Genomic DNA, 19,399 nt, shown 5'->3' on the forward strand with positions numbered 1-19,399 from the left:
ATAATCGACAACTAAAACTTCAATTGTACTACTTTTTACTGGCTATTACTTCAACATAGAAGCTTCTTGTGTGTTCTACTATGGTTGTTTTAGTGTTTCCGCATACCGCAGCACGCGACATAGCTTTGCAGACGATAAATGTAACCGTTTCAGAGAGAAGAGCGGCCAATGTGACGATCTGGCTTTAAGTCGATTCGATAACAAATGAAGAAAACGGACGGATTTCTCAGGTTTTTACTACATATGAACACTTTTCACATTCTCCCTTTCAACGCGGCTGCAAGTCCTCCTTTCACGCAAAATCTTAAGGTCCTAGGTGATGTCCAAGCCACCAAAGCCGGCTAAAAAGTGAATAATCGACAACTAAAACTTGAATTGTACTACTTCTTACTGGCTATTGCTTCAACGTAGAAGCTTCTTCTGTGTTCTACTATGGTGCTTTTAGTGTCTCCGCATACCGCAGCACGCGACATAGCTTTGCATACGATAAATGTAACCGTCTCAGAGAGAAAAGCGGCCAATGTGACGATCTGGCTTTAAGTCGATTCGATAACAAATGACGAAAACGGACTGATTTCTCAGGTTTTTACTACATATGAACACTTTTCACATTCTCCCATGCAACGCGGCTGCTAGTCCTCCTTTCATGCAACATCTTGAAGTCCTAGGTCACGTCCAATCCACCAAAGCCGGCTAAAAAGTGAATAATCGACAACTAAAACTTGAATTGTACTACTTCTTACTGGCTATTACTTCAACATAGAAGCTTCTTCTGTGTTCGTCTATGATGCTTTTAGTGTTTCGGTATAATGCAGCACGCGACATAGCTTTGCAGACGATAAATGTAACCGTTTCAGAGAGAAGAACGGCCAATGTGACGATCTGGCTTTAAGTCGATTCGATAACAAATGACGAAAACGGACGGATTTATCAGGTTTTTATTACATATGAACAATTTTCACATTCTCCCGTGCAACGCGGCTGCTAGTCCTCCTTTCATGCAAAATCTTAAGGTCCTAGGTCATGTCCAAGCCACCAAAGCAGGCCAAAAAGTGAATAATCGACAACTAAAACTTCAATTGTACTACTTCTTACTGGCTATTACTTCAACATAGAAGCTTCTTCTGTGTTCTACTATGGTGCTTTTAGTGTTTCCGCATACCGCAGCACGCGACATAGCTTTGCAAACGATAAATGTAACCGTTTCAGAGAGAAAAGCGGCCAATGTGACGATCTGGCTTTAAGTCGATTCGATAACAAATGACGAAAACGGACGGATTTCTCAGGTTTTTACTACATATGAACACTTTTCATATTCTGCCTTGCAACGCGGCTGCAAGTCCTCCTTTCATGCAAAATCTTAAGGTCCTAGGTAATGTCCAAGCCACCAAAGCCGGCTAAAAAGTGAATAATCAATAACTAAAACTTCAATTATACTACTTCTTACTGGCTATTACTTCAACATAGAAGCTTCTTCTGTGTTCTAGTATGGTGCTTTTAGTGTTTCCGCATACCGCAGCACGCGACATAGCTTTGCAGACGATAAATGTAACCGTTTCAGAGAGAAGAGCGGCCAATGTGACGAACTGGCTTTAAGTCGATTCGATAACAAATGACGAAAACGGACGGATTTCTCAGGTTTTTACTACATATGAACACTTTTCACTTTCTCCCATGCAACGCGGCTGCTAGTCCTCCTTTCATGCAAAATCTTAAGGTCCTAGGCCATGTCCAAGCCACCAAAGCAGGCTAAAAAGTGAATAATCGACAACTAAAATTTCAATTGTACTGCTTCTTACTGGCTATTACTTCAACATAGAAGCTTATTCTGTGTTCTACTCTGGTGCTTTTAGTGTTTCCGCATACCGCAGCACGCGACATAGCTTTGCAGACGATAAATGTAACCGTGTCAGAGAGAAGAGCGGCCAATGTGACGATCTGGCTTTAAGTCGATTCGATAACAAATGACGAAAACGGACGGATTTCTCAGGTTTTTACTACATCTGAACACTTTTCACATTCTCGCGTGCAATGCGGCTGCTACTCCTCCTTTCATGCAAAATATTAAGGTTCCACCTAATGTCAAAGCCACCAAAGCCGGCTAAATAGTGTATAATCGACAACTAAAACTTGAATTGTACTACTTCTTACTGGCTATTACTTCAACTTAGAAGCTTCTTCTGTGTTTTACTATGGTGCTTTTAGTGTCTCCGCTTACCGCAGCACGCGACATAGCTTTGCAGACGATATATGTAACCGTTTCAGAGAGAAGAGCGGCCAACGTGACGATCTGGCTTTAAGTCGATTCGATAACAAATGACGAAAACGGACGGATTTCTCAGGTTCTTACTACATATGAACACTTTTCACATTCTCCCGTGCTACGCGGCTGCTAGTCCTCCTTTCAAGCAAAATCTTATGGTCCTACGTCATGTCCAAGCGACCAAAGCCGGAAAAACGTGAATAATCGACAACTAAAACTTGAATTGTACTACTTCTTACTGGCTATTACTTCAACTTAGAAGCTTCTTCTGTGTTCTACTATGGTGCTTTTAGTGTTTCGGCATACCGCAGCACGCGACATAGCTTTGAAGACGATAAGTGTAACCGTTTCAGAGAGAAGAGCGGCCAATGTGACGATCTGGCTTTAAGTCGATTCGATAACAAATGACGAAAACGGACGGATTTCTCAGGTTTTTACTACATATGAACACTTTTCACATTCTCGCGTGCAACGCGGCTGCTACTCCTCCTTTCATGCAAAATATTAAGGTTCCACCAAATGTCAAAGCCACCAAAGCCGGCTAAATAGTGTATAATCGACAACTAAAACTTGAATTGTACTACTTCTTACTGGCTATTACTTCAACTTAGAAGCTGCTTCTGTGTTTTACTATGGTGCTTTTAGTGTCTCCGCTTACCGCAGCACGCGACATAGCTTTGCAGACGATAAATGTAACCGTCTCAGAGAGAAAAGCGGCCAATGTGACGATCGGGCTTTAAGTCGATTCGATAACAAATGACGAAAACGGAGGGATTTCTCAGGTTTTTACTACATATGAACCCTTTTCACATTCTCCCAGGCAACGAGGCTTCTAGTCCTCCTTTCATGCAAAATCTTAAGGCCCTAGGTCATGTCCAAGCCACCAAAGCAGGCTAAAAGTGAATAATCGACAACTAAAACTTCAATTGTACTACTTCTTACTGGCAATTACTTCAACATAGAAGCTTCTTCTGTGTTCTACTATGGTGCTTTTAGTGTTTCCGCATACCGCAGCACGCGACATAGCTTTGCAGACGATAAATGTAACCGTTTCAGAGAGAAGAGCGGCCAATGTGACGATCTGGCTTTAAGTCGATTCGATAACAATTGACGAAAACGGACGGATTTCTCAGGTTTTTACTACATATGAACACTTTTCACATTCTCCCATGCAACGCGGCTGCTACTCCTCCTTTCATGCAACATCTTAAGGTCCTAGGTCATGTCCAAGCCACCAAAGCAGGCTAAAAAGTGAATAATCGACAACTAAAACTTCAATTGTACTACTTTTTACTGGCTATTACTTCAACATAGAAGCTTCTTCTGTGTTCTACTATGGTGGTTTTAGTGTTTCCGCATACCGCAGCACGCGACATAGCTTTGCAGACGATAAATGTAACCGTTTCAGAGAGAAGAGCGACCAATGTGACGATCTGGCTTTAAGTCGATTCGATAACAAATGACGAAAACGGACGGATTTCTCAGGTTTTTACTACATATGAACACTTTTCACATTCTCCCTTGCAACGCGGCTGCAAGTCCTCCTTTCACGCAAAATCTTAAGGTCCTAGGTGATGTCCAAGCCACCAAAGCCGGCTAAAAAGTGAATAATCGACAACTAAAACTTGAATTGTACTACTTCTTACTGGCTATTGCTTCAACGTAGAAGCTTCTTCTGTGTTCTACTATGGTGCTTTTAGTGTCTCCGCATACCGCAGCACGCGACATAGCTTTGCATACGATAAATGTAACCGTCTCAGAGAGAAAAGCGGCCAATGTGACGATCTGGCTTTAAGTCGATTCGATAACAAATGACGAAAACGGACGCATTTCTCAGGTTTTTACTACATATGAACACTTTTCACATTCTCCCATGCAACGCGGCTTCTAGTCCTTCTTTCATGCAACATCTTAAAGTCCTAGGTCACGTCCAATCCACCAAAGCCGGCTAAAAAGTGAATAATCGACAACTAAAACTTGAATTGTACTACTTCTTACTGGCTATTACTTCAACATAGAAGCTTCTTCTGTGTTCTACTATGGTGCTTTTAGTGTTTCGGTATACTGCAGCACGCGACATAGCTTTGCAGACGATAAATGTAACCGTTTCAGAGAGAAGAACGGCCAATGTGACGATCTGGCTTTAAGTCGATTCGATAACAAATGACGAAAACGGACGGATTTATCAGGTTTTTATTACATATGAACAATTTTCACATTCTCCCGTGCAACGCGGCTGCTAGTCCTCCTTTCATGCAAAATCGTAAGGTCCTAGGTGATGTCCAAGCCACCAAAGCAGGCTAAAAAGTGAATAATCGACAACAAAAACTTCAATTGTACTACTTCTTACTGGCTATTACTTCAACATAGAAGCTTCTTCTGTGTTCTACTATGGTGCTTTTAGTGTTTCCGCATACCGCAGCACGCGACATAGCTTTGCAGACGATAAATGTAACCGTTTCAGAGAGAAAAGCGGTCAATGTGACGATCTGGCTTTAAGTCGATTCGATAACAAATGACGAAAACGGACGGATTTCTCAGGTTTTTACTACATATGAACACTTTTCATATTCTGCCTTGCAACGCGGCTGCAAGTCCTCCTTTCACGCAAAATCTTAAGGTCCTAGGTGATGTCCAAGCCACCAAAGCCGGCTAAAAAGTGAATAATCGACAACTAAAACTTGAATTGTACTACTTCTTACTGTCTATTACTTCAACATAGAAGCTTCTTCTGTGTTCTACTATGGTGATTTTAGTGTTTCCGCATACCGCAGCACGCGACATAGCTTTGCAGACGATAAATAAAACCGTTTCAGAGAGAAGAGCGGCCAATGTGACGATCTGGCTTTAAGTCGATTTGATAACAAATGACGAAAACGGACGGATTTCTCAGGTTTTTACTGCATATGAACACTTTTCACATTCTCCCGTGCAAAGCAGCTGCTAGTCCTCCTTTCATGCAAAATCTTAAGGTCCTAGGTCATGCCCAAGCCACCAAAGCCGGCTAAAAAGTGAATAATCGACAACTAAAACTTGAATTATACTACTTCTTACTGCCTATTGCTTCAACTTAGAAGCTTCTTCTGTGTTCTACTATGGTGCTTTTAGTGTCTCCGCATACCGCAGCACGCGACATAGCTTTGCATACGATAAATGTAACCGTCTCAGAGAGAAAAGCAGCCAATGTGACGATCTGACTTTATGTCGATTCGATAACAAGTGACGAAAGCGGACGGATTTCTCAGGTTTTTACTACATATGAACATTTTTCACATTCTCGCGGGCAACGCGGCTGCTACTCCTCCATTCATGCAAAATCTTAAGGTCCTAGGTCATGTCCAAGCCACCAAAGACGGCTAAAAAGTGAATAATCGATAACTAAAACTTGAATTGTACTACTTCTTACTGGCTATTACTTCAACTTAGAAGCTTCTTCTGTGTTCTACTATGGTGCTTTTAGTGTCTCCGCATACCGCAGAACGCGACATAGCTTTGCAGACGATAAATGTAACCGTCTCAGAGAGAAAAGCGGCCAATGTGACGATCTGGCTTTAAGTCGATTCGATAACAAATGACGAAAACGGACTGATTTCTCAGGTTTTTACTACATATGAACACTTTTCACATTCTCCCATGCAACGCGGCTGCTAGTCCTCCTTTCATGCAACATCTTAAAGTCCTAGGTCATATCCAATCCACCAAAGCCGGCTAAAAAGTGAATAATCGACAACTAAAACTTGAATTGTACTACTTGTTACCTGCTATTACTTCAACATAGAAGCTTCTTCTGTGTTCTACTATGGTGCTTTTAGTGTTTCCGCATACCGCAGCACGCGACATAGCTTTGCAGACGATAAATGTAACCGTTTCAGAGAGAAGAGCGGCCAATGTGACGATCTGGCTTTAAGTCGATTCGATAACAAATGACGAAAACGGACGGATCTCTCAGGTTTTTACTACATATGAACACTTTTCACATTCTCCCTTGCAACGCGGGTGCAAGTCCTCCTTTCATGCAAAATCTTAAGGTCCTAGGTGATGTCCAAGCCACCAAAGCCGGCTAAAAAGTGAATAATCAATAACTAAAACTTCAATTATACTACTTCTTACTGGCTATTACTTCAACATAGAAGCTTCTTCTGTGTTCTACTATGGTGCTTTTAGTGTTTCCGCATACCGCAGCACGCAACATAGCTTTGCAGACGATAAATGTAACCGTTTCAGAGAGAAGAGCGGCCAATGTGACGAACTGGCTTTAAGTCGATTCGATAACAAATGACGAAAACGGACGGATTTCTCAGGTTTTTACTACATATGAACACTTTTCACTTTCTCCCATGCAACGCGGCTGCTAGTCCTCCTTTCATGCAAAATCTTAAGGTCCTAGGTCATGCCCAAGCCACCAAAGCCGGCTAAAAAGTGAATAATCGACAACTAAAACTTGAATTGTACTACTTCTTACTGGCTATTGCTTCAACTTAGAAGCTTCTTCTGTGTTCTACTATGGTGCTTTTAGTGTCTCCGCATACCGCAGCACGCGACATAGCTTTGCATACGATAAATGTAACCATTTCAGAGAGAAGAGCGGCCAATGTGACGAACTGGCTTTAAGTCGATTCGATAACAAATGACGAAAACGGAAGGATTTCTCAGGTTTTTACTACATATGAACACTATTCACTTTCTCCCATGCAACGCGGCTGCTAGTCCTCCTTTCATACAAAATCTTAAGGTCCTAGGTCATGTCCAAGCCACCAAAGCAGGCTAAAAAGTGAATAATCGACAACTGAAACTTCAATTGTACTGCTTCTTACTGGCTATTACTTCAACATAGAAGCTTCTTCTGTGTTCTACTATGGTGCTTTTAGTGTTTCCGCATACCGCAGCACGCGACATAGCTTTGCAGACGATAAATGTAACCGTTTCAGAGAGAAGAGCGGCCAATGTGACGATCTGGCTTTAAGTCGATTCGATAACAAATGACGAAAACGGACGGATTTCTCAGGTTTTTACTACATATGAACACTTTTCACATTCTCGCGGGCAACGCGGCTGCTACTCCTCCTTTCATGCAAAATCTTAAGGTCCTAGGTCATGTCCAAGCCACCAAAGCCGGCTAAAAAGTGAATAATCGACAACTAAAACTTGAATTGTACTACTTCTTACTGGCTATTACTTCAAATTAGAAGCTTCTTCTGTGTTCTACTATGGTGCTTTTAGTGTTTCGGTATACTGCAGCACGCGACATAGCTTTGCAGACGATAAATGTAACCGTTTCAGAGAGAAGAGCGGCCAATGTGACGATCTAGCTTTAAGTCGATTCGATAACAAATGACGAAAACGTACGGATTTCTCAGGTTTTTACTGCATATGAACACTTTTCACATTCTCCCGTGCAACGCGGCTGCTAGTCCTCCTTTCATGCAAAATCTTAAGGTCCTAGGTCATGCCCAAGCCACCAAAGACGGCTAAAAAATGAATAATCGATAACTAAAACTTGAATTGTACTACTTCTTACTGGCTATTACTTCAACTTAGAAGCTTCTTCTGTGCTGTACTATGGTGCTTTTAGTGTCTCCGCATACCGCAGCACGCGACATAGCTTTGCAGACGATAAATGTAACCGTCTCAGAGAGAAAAGCGGCCAATGTGACGATCTGGCTTTAAGTCGATTCGATAACAAATGACGAAAACGGACTGATTACTCAGGTTTTTACTACATATGAACACTTTTCACATTCTCCCATGCAACGCGGCTGCTAGTCCTCCTTTCATGCAACATCTTAAAGTCCTAGGTCATGTCCAATCCACCAAAGCCGGCTAAAAAGTGAATAATCGACAACTAAAACTTGAATTGTACTACTTCTTACTGGCTATTACTTCAACATAGAAGCTTATTCTGTGTTCTACTATGGTTTATTTAGTGTTTCCGCATACCGCAGCACGCGACATAGCTTTGCAGACGATAAATGTAACCGTTTCAGAGAGAAGAGCGGCCAATGTGACGATCTGGCTTTAAGTCGATTCGATAGCTAATGACGAAAACGGACGGATTTCTCAGGTTTTTACTACATATGAACACTTTTCACATTCTCCCTTGCAACGCGGGTGCAAGTCCTCCTTTCATGCAAAATCTTAAGGTCCTAGGTGATGTCCAAGCCACCAAAGCCGGCTAAAAAGTGAATAATCGATAACTAAAACTTGAATTGTACTACTTCTTACTGGCTATTGCTTCAACTTAGAAGCTTCTTCTGTGTTCTACTATGGTACTGTTAGTGTCTCCGCATACCGCAGCACGTGACATAGCATTGCAGACGATAAATGTAACCGTCTCAGAGAGAAAAGCGGCCAATGTGACGATCTGTCTTTAAGTCGATTCGATAACAAATGACGAAAGCGGACGGATTTCTCAGGTTTTTACTACATATGAACACTTTTCACATTCTCCCGTGCAACGCGGCTGCTAGTCCTCCTTTCATGCAAAATCTTAAGGTCCAAGGTCATGTCCAAGCCACCAAAGCAGGCCAAAAAGTGAATAATCGACAACTAAAACTTCAATTGTACTACTTCTTACTTGCTATTACTTCAACATAGAAGCTTCTTTTGTGTTCTACTATGGTGCTTTTAGTGTTTCCGCATACCGCAGCACGCGACATAGCTTTGCAGACTATAAATGTAACCGTTTCAGAGAGAAGAGCGGCCAATGTGACGAACTGGCTTTAAGTCGATTCGATAACAAATGACGAAAACGGACGGATTTCTCAGGTTTTTACTACATATGAACACTTTTCACTTTCTCCCATGCAACGCGGCTGCTAGTCCTCCTTTCATGCAAAATCGTAAGGTCCTAGGTCATGTCCAAGCCACCAAAGCAGGCTAAAAAGTGAATAATCGACAACTAAAACTTCAATTGTACTACTTCTTACTGGCTATTACTTCAACATAGAAGCTTCTTCTGTGTTCTACTATGGTGCTTTTAGTGTTTCCGCATACCGCAGCACGCGACATAGCTTTGCAGATGATAAATGTAACCGTTTCAGAGAGAAGAGCGGCCAATGTGACGATCTGGCTTTAAGTCGATTCGATAACAAATGACGAAAGCGGACGGATTTCTCAGGTTTTTACTACATATGAACACTTTTCACATTCTCCCTTGCAACGCGGCTGCAAGTCCTCCTTTCACGCAAAATCTTAAGGTCCTAGGTGATGTCCAAGCCACCAAAGCCGGCTAAAAAGTGAATAATCGACAACTAAAACTTGAATTGTACTACTTCTTACTGGGTATTGCTTCAACTTAGAAGCTTCTTCTGTGCTCTACTATGGTGCTATTAGTGTCTCCGCATACCGCAGCACGCGACATAGCTTTGCAGACGATAAATGTAACCGTCTCAGAGAGAAGAACGGCCAATGTGACGATCTGGCTTTAAGTCGATTCGATAGCAAATGACGAAAACGGACGGATTTCTCAGGTTTTTACTACATATGAACACTTTTCACATTCTCCCTTGCAACGCGGGTGCAAGTCCTCCTTTCATGCAAAATCTTAAGGTCCTAGGTGATGTCCAAGCCACCAAAGCCGGCTAAAAAGTGAATAATCGATAACTAAAACTTGAATTCTACTACTTCTTACTGGCTATTACTTCAACTTAGAAGCTTCTTCTGTGTTCTACTATGGTACTTTTAGTGTCTCCGCATACCGCAGCACGTGACATAGCTTTGCAGACGATAAATGTAACCGTCTCAGAGAGAAAACCGGCCAATGTGACGATCTGTCTTTAAATCGATTAGATAACAAATGACGAAAGCGGACGGATTTCTCAGGTTTTTACTACATAGGAACACTTTTCACATTCTCGCGGGCAACGCGGCTGCTACTCCTCCTTTCATGCAAAATCTTAAGGTCCTAGGTCATGTCCAAGCCACCAAAGCCGGCTAAAAAGTGATTAATCGACAACTAAAACTTGAATTGTACTACTTCTTACCGGCTATTACTTCAAATTAGAAGCTTCTTCTGTGTTCTACTATGGTTCTTTTAGTGTTTCCGCATACCGCAGCACGCGACATAGCTTTGCAGACTATAAATGTAACCGTTTCAGAGAGAAGAGCGGCCAATGTGACGAATTGGCTTTAAGTCGATTCGATAACAAATGACGAAAACGGACGGATTTCTCAGGTTTTTACTACATATGAACACTTTTCACTTTCTCCCATGCAACGCGGCTGCTAGTCCTCCTTTCATGCAAAATCTTAAGGTCCTAGGTCATGTCCAAGCCACCAAAGCAGGCTAAAAAGTGAATAATCGACAACTAAAACTTCAATTGTACTACTTCTTACTGGCTATTACTTCAACATAGAAGCTTCTTCTGTGTTCTACTATGGTGCTTTTAGTGTTTCCGCATACCGCAGCACGCGACATAGCTTTGCAGACGATAAATGTAACCGTTTCAGAGAGAAGAGCGGCCAATGTGACGATCTGGCTTTAAGTCGATTCGATAACAAATGACGAAAACGGACGGATTTCTCAGGTTTTTACTACATATGAACACTTTTCACATTCTCCCTTGCAACGCGGCTGCAAGTCCTCCTTTCACGCAAAATCTTAAGGTCCTAGGTGATGTCCAAGCCACCAAAGCCGGCTAAAAAGTGAATAATCGACAACTAAAACTTGAATTGTACTACTTCTTACTGGCTATTGCTTCAACTTAGAAGCTTCTTCTGTGCTCTACTATGGTGCTATCAGTGTCTCCGCATACCGCAGCACGCGACATAGCTTTGCAGACGATAAATGTAACCGTCTCAGAGAGAAGAACGGCCAATGTGACGATCTGGCTTTGTCGATTCGATAACAAATGACGAAAACCTACGGATTTCTCAGGTTTTTACTACATATGAACACTTTTCACATTCTCCCGTGCAGCGCGGTTGCTAGTCCTCCTTTCATGCAAAATCTTAAGGTCCTAGGTCATGTCCAAGCCACCAAAGCCGGCTAAAGAGTGAATAATCGACAACTAAAACTTGAAGTGAACTACTTCTTACTGGCATTTACTTCAACTTAGAAGCATCTTCTGTGTTCTACTATCGTGCTTTTAGTGTCTCCGGATACCGCAGCACGCGACATAGCTTTGCAGACGATAAATGTAACCGTCTCAGAGAGAAGAGCGACCAATATGACGATCTGGCTTTAAGTCGATTCAATAACAAAGACGAAACCGGACGGATTTCTCAGGTTTTTACTACATATGAACACTTTTCACATTCTCGCGGGTAACGCGGCTGCTACTCCTCCTTTCATGCAAAATCTTAAGGTCCTAGGTCATGTCCAAGCCACCAAAGCCGGCTAAAAAGTGATTAATCGACAACTAAAACTTGAATTGTACTACTTCTTACTGGCTATTACTTGAAATTAGAAGCTTCTTCTGTGTTCTACTATGGTGCTTTTAGTGTTTTGGTATACTGCAGCACGCGACATAGCTTCGCAGACGATAAATGTAACCGTTTCAGAGAGAAGAACGGCCAATGTGACGATCTGGCTTTAAGTCGATTCGATAACAAATGACGAAAACGGACGGATTTCTCAGGTTTTTACTACATATGAACACTTTTCACATTCTCCCTTGCAACGCGGCTGCAAGTCCTCCTTTCACGCAAAATCTTAAGGTCCTAGGTGATGTCCAAGCCACCAAAGCCGGCTAAAAAGTGAATAATCGACAACTAAAACTTGAATTGTACTACTTCTTACTGGCTATTGCTTCAACTTAGAAGCTTCTTCTGTGCTCTACTATGGTGCTATCAGTGTCTCCGCATACCGCAGCACGCGACATAGCTTTGCAGACGATAAATGTAACCGTCTCAGAGAGAAGAACGGCCAATGTGACGATCTGGCTTTGTCGAATCGATAACAAATGACGAAAACCTACGGATTTCTCAGGTTTTTACTACATATGAACACTTTTCACATTCTCCCGTGCAGCGCGGTTGCTAGTCCTCCTTTCATGCAAAATCTTAAGGTCCTAGGTCATGTCCAAGCCACCAAAGCCGGCTAAAGAGTGAATAATCGACAACTAAAACTTGAAGTGAACTACTTCTTACTGGCTTTTACTTCAACTTAGAAGCATCTTCTGTGTTCTACTATCGTGCTTTTAGTGTCTCCGGATACCGCAGCACGCGACATAGCTTTGCAGACGATAAATGTAACCGTTTCAGAGAGAAGAGCGGCCAATGTGACGAACTGGCTTTAAGTCGATTCGATAACAAATGACGAAAGCGGACGGATTTCTCAGGTTTTTACTACATATGAACACTTTTCACATTCTCCCGTGCAACGCGGCTGCTAGTCCTCCTTTCATGCAAAATCTTAAGGTCCAAGGTCATGTCCAAGCCACCAAAGCAGGCCAAAAAGTGAATAATCGACAACTAAAACTTCAATTGTACTACTTCTTACTTGCTATTACTTCAACATAGAAGCTTCTTTTGTGTTCTACTATGGTGCTTTTAGTGTTTCCGCATACCGCAGCACGCGACATAGCTTTGCAGACTATAAATGTAACCGTTTCAGAGAGAAGAGCGGCCAATGTGACGAACTGGCTTTAAGTCGATTCGATAACAAATGACGAAAACGGACGGATTTCTCAGGTTTTTACTACATATGAACACTTTTCACTTTCTCCCATGCAACGCGGCTGCTAGTCCTCCTTTCATGCAAAATCGTAAGGTCCTAGGTCATGTCCAAGCCACCAAAGCAGGCTAAAAAGTGAATAATCGACAACTAAAACTTCAATTGTACTACTTCTTACTGGCTATTACTTCAACATAGAAGCTTCTTCTGTGTTCTACTATGGTGCTTTTAGTGTTTCCGCATACCGCAGCACGCGACATAGCTTTGCAGATGATAAATGTAACCGTTTCAGAGAGAAGAGCGGCCAATGTGACGATCTGGCTTTAAGTCGATTCGATAACAAATGACGAAAGCGGACGGATTTCTCAGGTTTTTACTACATATGAACACTTTTCACATTCTCCCTTGCAACGCGGCTGCAAGTCCTCCTTTCACGCAAAATCTTAAGGTCCTAGGTGATGTCCAAGCCACCAAAGCCGGCTAAAAAGTGAATAATCGACAACTAAAACTTGAATTGTACTACTTCTTACTGGGTATTGCTTCAACTTAGAAGCTTCTTCTGTGCTCTACTATGGTGCTATTAGTGTCTCCGCATACCGCAGCACGCGACATAGCTTTGCAGACGATAAATGTAACCGTCTCAGAGAGAAGAACGGCCAATGTGACGATCTGGCTTTAAGTCGATTCGATAGCAAATGACGAAAACGGACGGATTTCTCAGGTTTTTACTACATATGAACACTTTTCACATTCTCCCTTGCAACGCGGGTGCAAGTCCTCCTTTCATGCAAAATCTTAAGGTCCTAGGTGATGTCCAAGCCACCAAAGCCGGCTAAAAAGTGAATAATCGATAACTAAAACTTGAATTCTACTACTTCTTACTGGCTATTACTTCAACTTAGAAGCTTCTTCTGTGTTCTACTATGGTACTTTTAGTGTCTCCGCATACCGCAGCACGTGACATAGCTTTGCAGACGATAAATGTAACCGTCTCAGAGAGAAAAGCGGCCAATGTGACGATCTGTCTTTAAATCGATTAGATAACAAATGACGAAAGCGGACGGATTTCTCAGGTTTTTACTACATAGGAACACTTTTCACATTCTCGCGGGCAACGCGGCTGCTACTCCTCCTTTCATGCAAAATCTTAAGGTCCTAGGTCATGTCCAAGCCACCAAAGCCGGCTAAAAAGTGATTAATCGACAACTAAAACTTGAATTGTACTACTTCTTACCGGCTATTACTTCAAATTAGAAGCTTCTTCTGTGTTCTACTATGGTTCTTTTAGTGTTTCCGCATACCGCAGCACGCGACATAGCTTTGCAGACTATAAATGTAACCGTTTCAGAGAGAAGAGCGGCCAATGTGACGAATTGGCTTTAAGTCGATTCGATAACAAATGACGAAAACGGACGGATTTCTCAGGTTTTTACTACATATGAACACTTTTCACTTTCTCCCATGCAACGCGGCTGCTAGTCCTCCTTTCATGCAAAATCTTAAGGTCCTAGGTCATGTCCAAGCCACCAAAGCAGGCTAAAAAGTGAATAATCGACAACTAAAACTTCAATTGTACTACTTCTTACTGGCTATTACTTCAACATAGAAGCTTCTTCTGTGTTCTACTATGGTGCTTTTAGTGTTTCCGCATACCGCAGCACGCGACATAGCTTTGCAGACGATAAATGTAACCGTTTCAGAGAGAAGAGCGGCCAATGTGACGATCTGGCTTTAAGTCGATTCGATAACAAATGACGAAAACGGACGGATTTCTCAGGTTTTTACTACATATGAACACTTTTCACATTCTCCCTTGCAACGCGGCTGCAAGTCCTCCTTTCACGCAAAATCTTAAGGTCCTAGGTGATGTCCAAGCCACCAAAGCCGGCTAAAAAGTGAATAATCGACAACTAAAACTTGAATTGTACTACTTCTTACTGGCTATTGCTTCAACTTAGAAGCTTCTTCTGTGCTCTACTATGGTGCTATCAGTGTCTCCGCATACCGCAGCACGCGACATAGCTTTGCAGACGATAAATGTAACCGTCTCAGAGAGAAGAACGGCCAATGTGACGATCTGGCTTTGTCGATTCGATAACAAATGACGAAAACCTACGGATTTCTCAGGTTTTTACTACATATGAACACTTTTCACATTCTCCCGTGCAGCGCGGTTGCTAGTCCTCCTTTCATGCAAAATCTTAAGGTCCTAGGTCATGTCCAAGCCACCAAAGCCGGCTAAAGAGTGAATAATCGACAACTAAAACTTGAAGTGAACTACTTCTTACTGGCTTTTACTTCAACTTAGAAGCATCTTCTGTGTTCTACTATCGTGCTTTTAGTGTCTCCGGATACCGCAGCACGCGACATAGCTTTGCAGACGATAAATGTAACCGTCTCAGAGAGAAGAGCGACCAATATGACGATCTGGCTTTAAGTCGATTCAATAACAAAGACGAAACCGGACGGATTTCTCAGGTTTTTACTACATATGAACACTTTTCACATTCTCGCGGGTAACGCGGCTGCTACTCCTCCTTTCATGCAAAATCTTAAGGTCCTAGGTCATGTCCAAGCCACCAAAGCCGGCTAAAAAGTGATTAATCGACAACTAAAACTTGAATTGTACTACTTCTTACTGGCTATTACTTGAAATTAGAAGCTTCTTCTGTGTTCTACTATGGTGCTTTTAGTGTTTTGGTATACTGCAGCACGCGACATAGCTTCGCAGACGATAAATGTAACCGTTTCAGAGAGAAGAACGGCCAATGTGACGATCTGGCTTTAAGTCGATTCGATAACAAATGACGAAAACGGACGGATCTATCAGGTTTTTACTACATATGAACACTTTTCACATTCTCCCGTGCAACGCGGCTGCTAGTCCTCCTTTCATGCAAAATCTTAAGGTCCTAGGTCATGTCCAAGCCACCAAAGCAGGCCAAAAAGTGAATAATCGACAACTAAAACTTCAATTGTACTACTTCTTACTGGCTATTACTTCAACATAGAAGCTTCTTCTGTGTTCTACTATGGTGCTTTTAGTGTTTCCGCATACCGCAGCACGCGACATAGCTTTGCAGACTATAAATGTAACCGTTTCAGAGAGAAGTGCGGCCAATGTGACGAACTTGCTTTAAGTCGATTCGATAACAAACGACGAAAACGGACGGATTTCTCAGGTTTTTACTACATATGAACACTTTTCACTTTCTCCCATGCAACGCGGCTGCTAGTCCTCCTTTCATGCAAAATCTTAAGGTCCAATGTCATGTCCAAGCCACCAAAGCAGGCTAAAAAGTGAATAATCGACAACTAAAACTTCAATTGTACTACTTCTTACTGGCTATTACTTCAACATAGAAGCTTCTTCTGTGTTCTACTATGGTGCTTTTAGTGTTTCCGCATACCGCAGCACGCGACATAGCTTTGCAGACGATAAATGTAACCGTTTCAGAGAGAAGAGCGGCCAATGTGACGATCTGGCTTTAAGTCGATTCGATAACAAATGACGAAAACGGACGGCTTTCTCAGGTTTTTACTACATATGAACACTTTTCACATTCTCCCTTGCAACGCGGCTGCAAGTCCTCCTTTCACGCAAAATCTTAAGGTCCTAGGTGATGTCCAAGCCACCAAAGCCGGCTAAAAAGTGAATAATCGACAACTAAAACTTGAATTGTACTACTTCTTACTGGCTATTGCTTCAACTTAGAAGCTTCTTCTGTGCTCTACTATGGTGCTATCAGTGTCTCCGCATACCGCAGCACGCGACATAGCTTTGCAGACGATAAATGTAACCGTCTCAGAGAGAAGAACGGCCAATGTGACGATCTGGCTTTGTCGATTCGATAACAAATGACGAAAACCTACGGATTTCTCAGGTTTTTACTACATATGAACACTTTTCACATTCTCCCGTGCAGCGCGGCTGCTAGTCCTCCTTTCATGCAAAATCTTAAGGTCCTAGGTCATGTCCAAGCCACCAAAGCCGGCTAAAGAGTGAATAATCGACAACTAAAACTTGAAGTGAACTACTTCTTACTGGCTTTTACTTCAACTTAGAAGCATCTTCTGTGTTCTACTATCGTGCTTTTAGTGTCTCCGGATACCGCAGCACGCGACATAGCTTTGCAGACGATAAATGTAACCGTCTCAGAGAGAAGAGCGACCAATGTGACGATCTGGCTTTAAGTCGATTCAATAACAAAGACGAAACCGGACGGATTTCTCAGGTTTTTACTACATATGAACACTTTTCACATTCTCGCGGGTAACGCGGCTGCTACTCCTCCTTTCATGCAAAATCTTAAGGTCCTAGGTCATGTCCAAGCCACCAACGCCGGCTAAAAAGTGATTAATCGACAACTAAAACTTGAATTGTACTACTTCTTACTGGCTATTACTTGAAATTAGAAGCTTCTTCTGTGTTCTACTATGGTGCTTTTAGTGTTTTGGTATACTGCAGCACGCGACATAGCTTTGCAGACGATAAATGTAACCGTTTCAGAGAGAAGAACGGCCAATGTGACGATCTGGCTTTAAGTCGATTCGATAACAAATGACGAAAACGGACGGATCTATCAGGTTTTTACTACATATGAACACTTTTCACATTCTCCCGTGCAACGCGGCTGCTAGTCCTCCTTTCATGCAAAATCTTAAGGTCCTAGGTCATGTCCAAGCCACCAAAGCAGGCCAAAAAGTGAATAATCGACAACTAAAACTTCAATTGTACTACTTCTTACTGGCTATTACTTCAACATAGAAGCTTCTTCTGTGTTCTACTATGGTGCTTTTAGTGTTTCCGCATACCGCAGCACGCGACATAGCTTTGCAGACTATAAATGTAACCGTTTCAGAGAGAAGTGCGGCCAATGTGACGAACTTGCTTTAAGTCGATTCGATAACAAACGACGAAAACGGACGGATTTCTCAGGTTTTTACTACATATGAACACTTTTCACTTTCTCCCATGCAACGCGGCTGCTAGTCCTCCTTTCATGCAAAATCTTAAGGTCCTAGGTCATGTCCAAGCCACCAAAGCAGGCTAAAAAGTGAATGATCGACAACTAAAACTTCAATTGTACTACTTCTTACTGGCTATTACTTCAACATAGAAGCTTCTTCTGTGTTCTACTATGGTGCTTTTAGTGTTTCCGCATACCGCAGCACGCGACATAGCTTTGCAGACGATAAATGTAACCGTTTCAGAGACAAGAGCGGCCAATGTGACGATCTGGCTTTAAGTCGATTCGATAACAAATGACGAAAACGGACGGATTTCTCAGGTTTTTACTACAAATGAACACTTTTCACTTTCTCCCATGCAACGCGGCTGCTAGTCCTCCTTTCATGCAAAATCTTAAGGTCCTATGTCATGTCCAAGCCACCAAAGCAGGCTAAAAAGTGAATAATCGACAACTAAAACTTCAATTGTACTACTTCTTACTGGCTATTACTTCAACATAGAAGCTTCTTCTGTGTTCTACTATGGTGCTTTTAGTGTTTCCGCATACCGCAGCACGCGACATAGCTTTGCAGACGATAAATGTAACCGTTTCAGAGAGAAGAGCGGCCAATGTGACGATCTGGCTTTAAGTCGATTCGATAACAAATGACGAAAACGGACGGCTTTCTCAGGTTTTTACTACATATGAACACTTTTCACATTCTCCCTTGCAACGCGGCTGCAAGTCCTCCTTTCACGCAAAATCTTAAGGTCCTAGGTGATGTCCAAGCCACCAAAGCCGGCTAAAAAGTGAATAATCGACAACTAAAACTTGAATTGTACTACTTCTTACTGGCTATTGCTTCAACTTAGAAGCTTCTTCTGTGCTCTACTATGGTGCTATCAGTGTCTCCGCATACCGCAGCACGCGACATAGCTTTGCAGACGATAAATGTAACCGTCTCAGAGAGAAGAACGGCCAATGTGACGATCTGGCTTTAAGTCGATTCGATAGCAAATGACGAAAACGGACGGATTTCTCAGGTTTTTACTACATATGAACACTTTTCACGTTCTCCCTTGCAACGCGGGTGCAAGTCCTCCTTTCATGCAAAATCTTAATGTCCTAGGTGATGTCCAAGCCACCAAAGCCAGCTAAAAAGTGAATAATCGATAACTAAAACTTGAATTGTACTACTTCTTACTGGCTATTACTTCAACTTAGAAGCTTCTTCTGTGTTCTACTATGGTACTTTTTGTGTCTCCGCATACCGCAGCACGTGACATAGCTTTGCAGACGATAAATGTAACCGTCTCAGAGAGAAAAGCAGCCAATGTGACGATCTGTCTTTAAATCGATTAGATAACAAATGACGAAAACGGACGGATTTCTCAGGTTTTTACTACATAGGAACACTTTTCACATTCTCGCGGGCAACGCGGCTGCTACACCTCCTTTCATGCAAAATCTTAAGGTCCTAGGTCATGTCCAAGCCACCAAAGCCGGCTAAAAAGTGATTAATCGACAACTAAAACTTGAATTGTACTACTTCTTACCGGCTATTACTTC

The sequence above is a fragment of the Schistocerca gregaria genome, unplaced genomic scaffold (genome assembly GCF_023897955.1).
Source record: "Schistocerca gregaria isolate iqSchGreg1 unplaced genomic scaffold, iqSchGreg1.2 ptg000256l, whole genome shotgun sequence".
In the NCBI taxonomy this organism is placed as follows: Eukaryota; Metazoa; Arthropoda; class Insecta; order Orthoptera; family Acrididae; genus Schistocerca; species Schistocerca gregaria.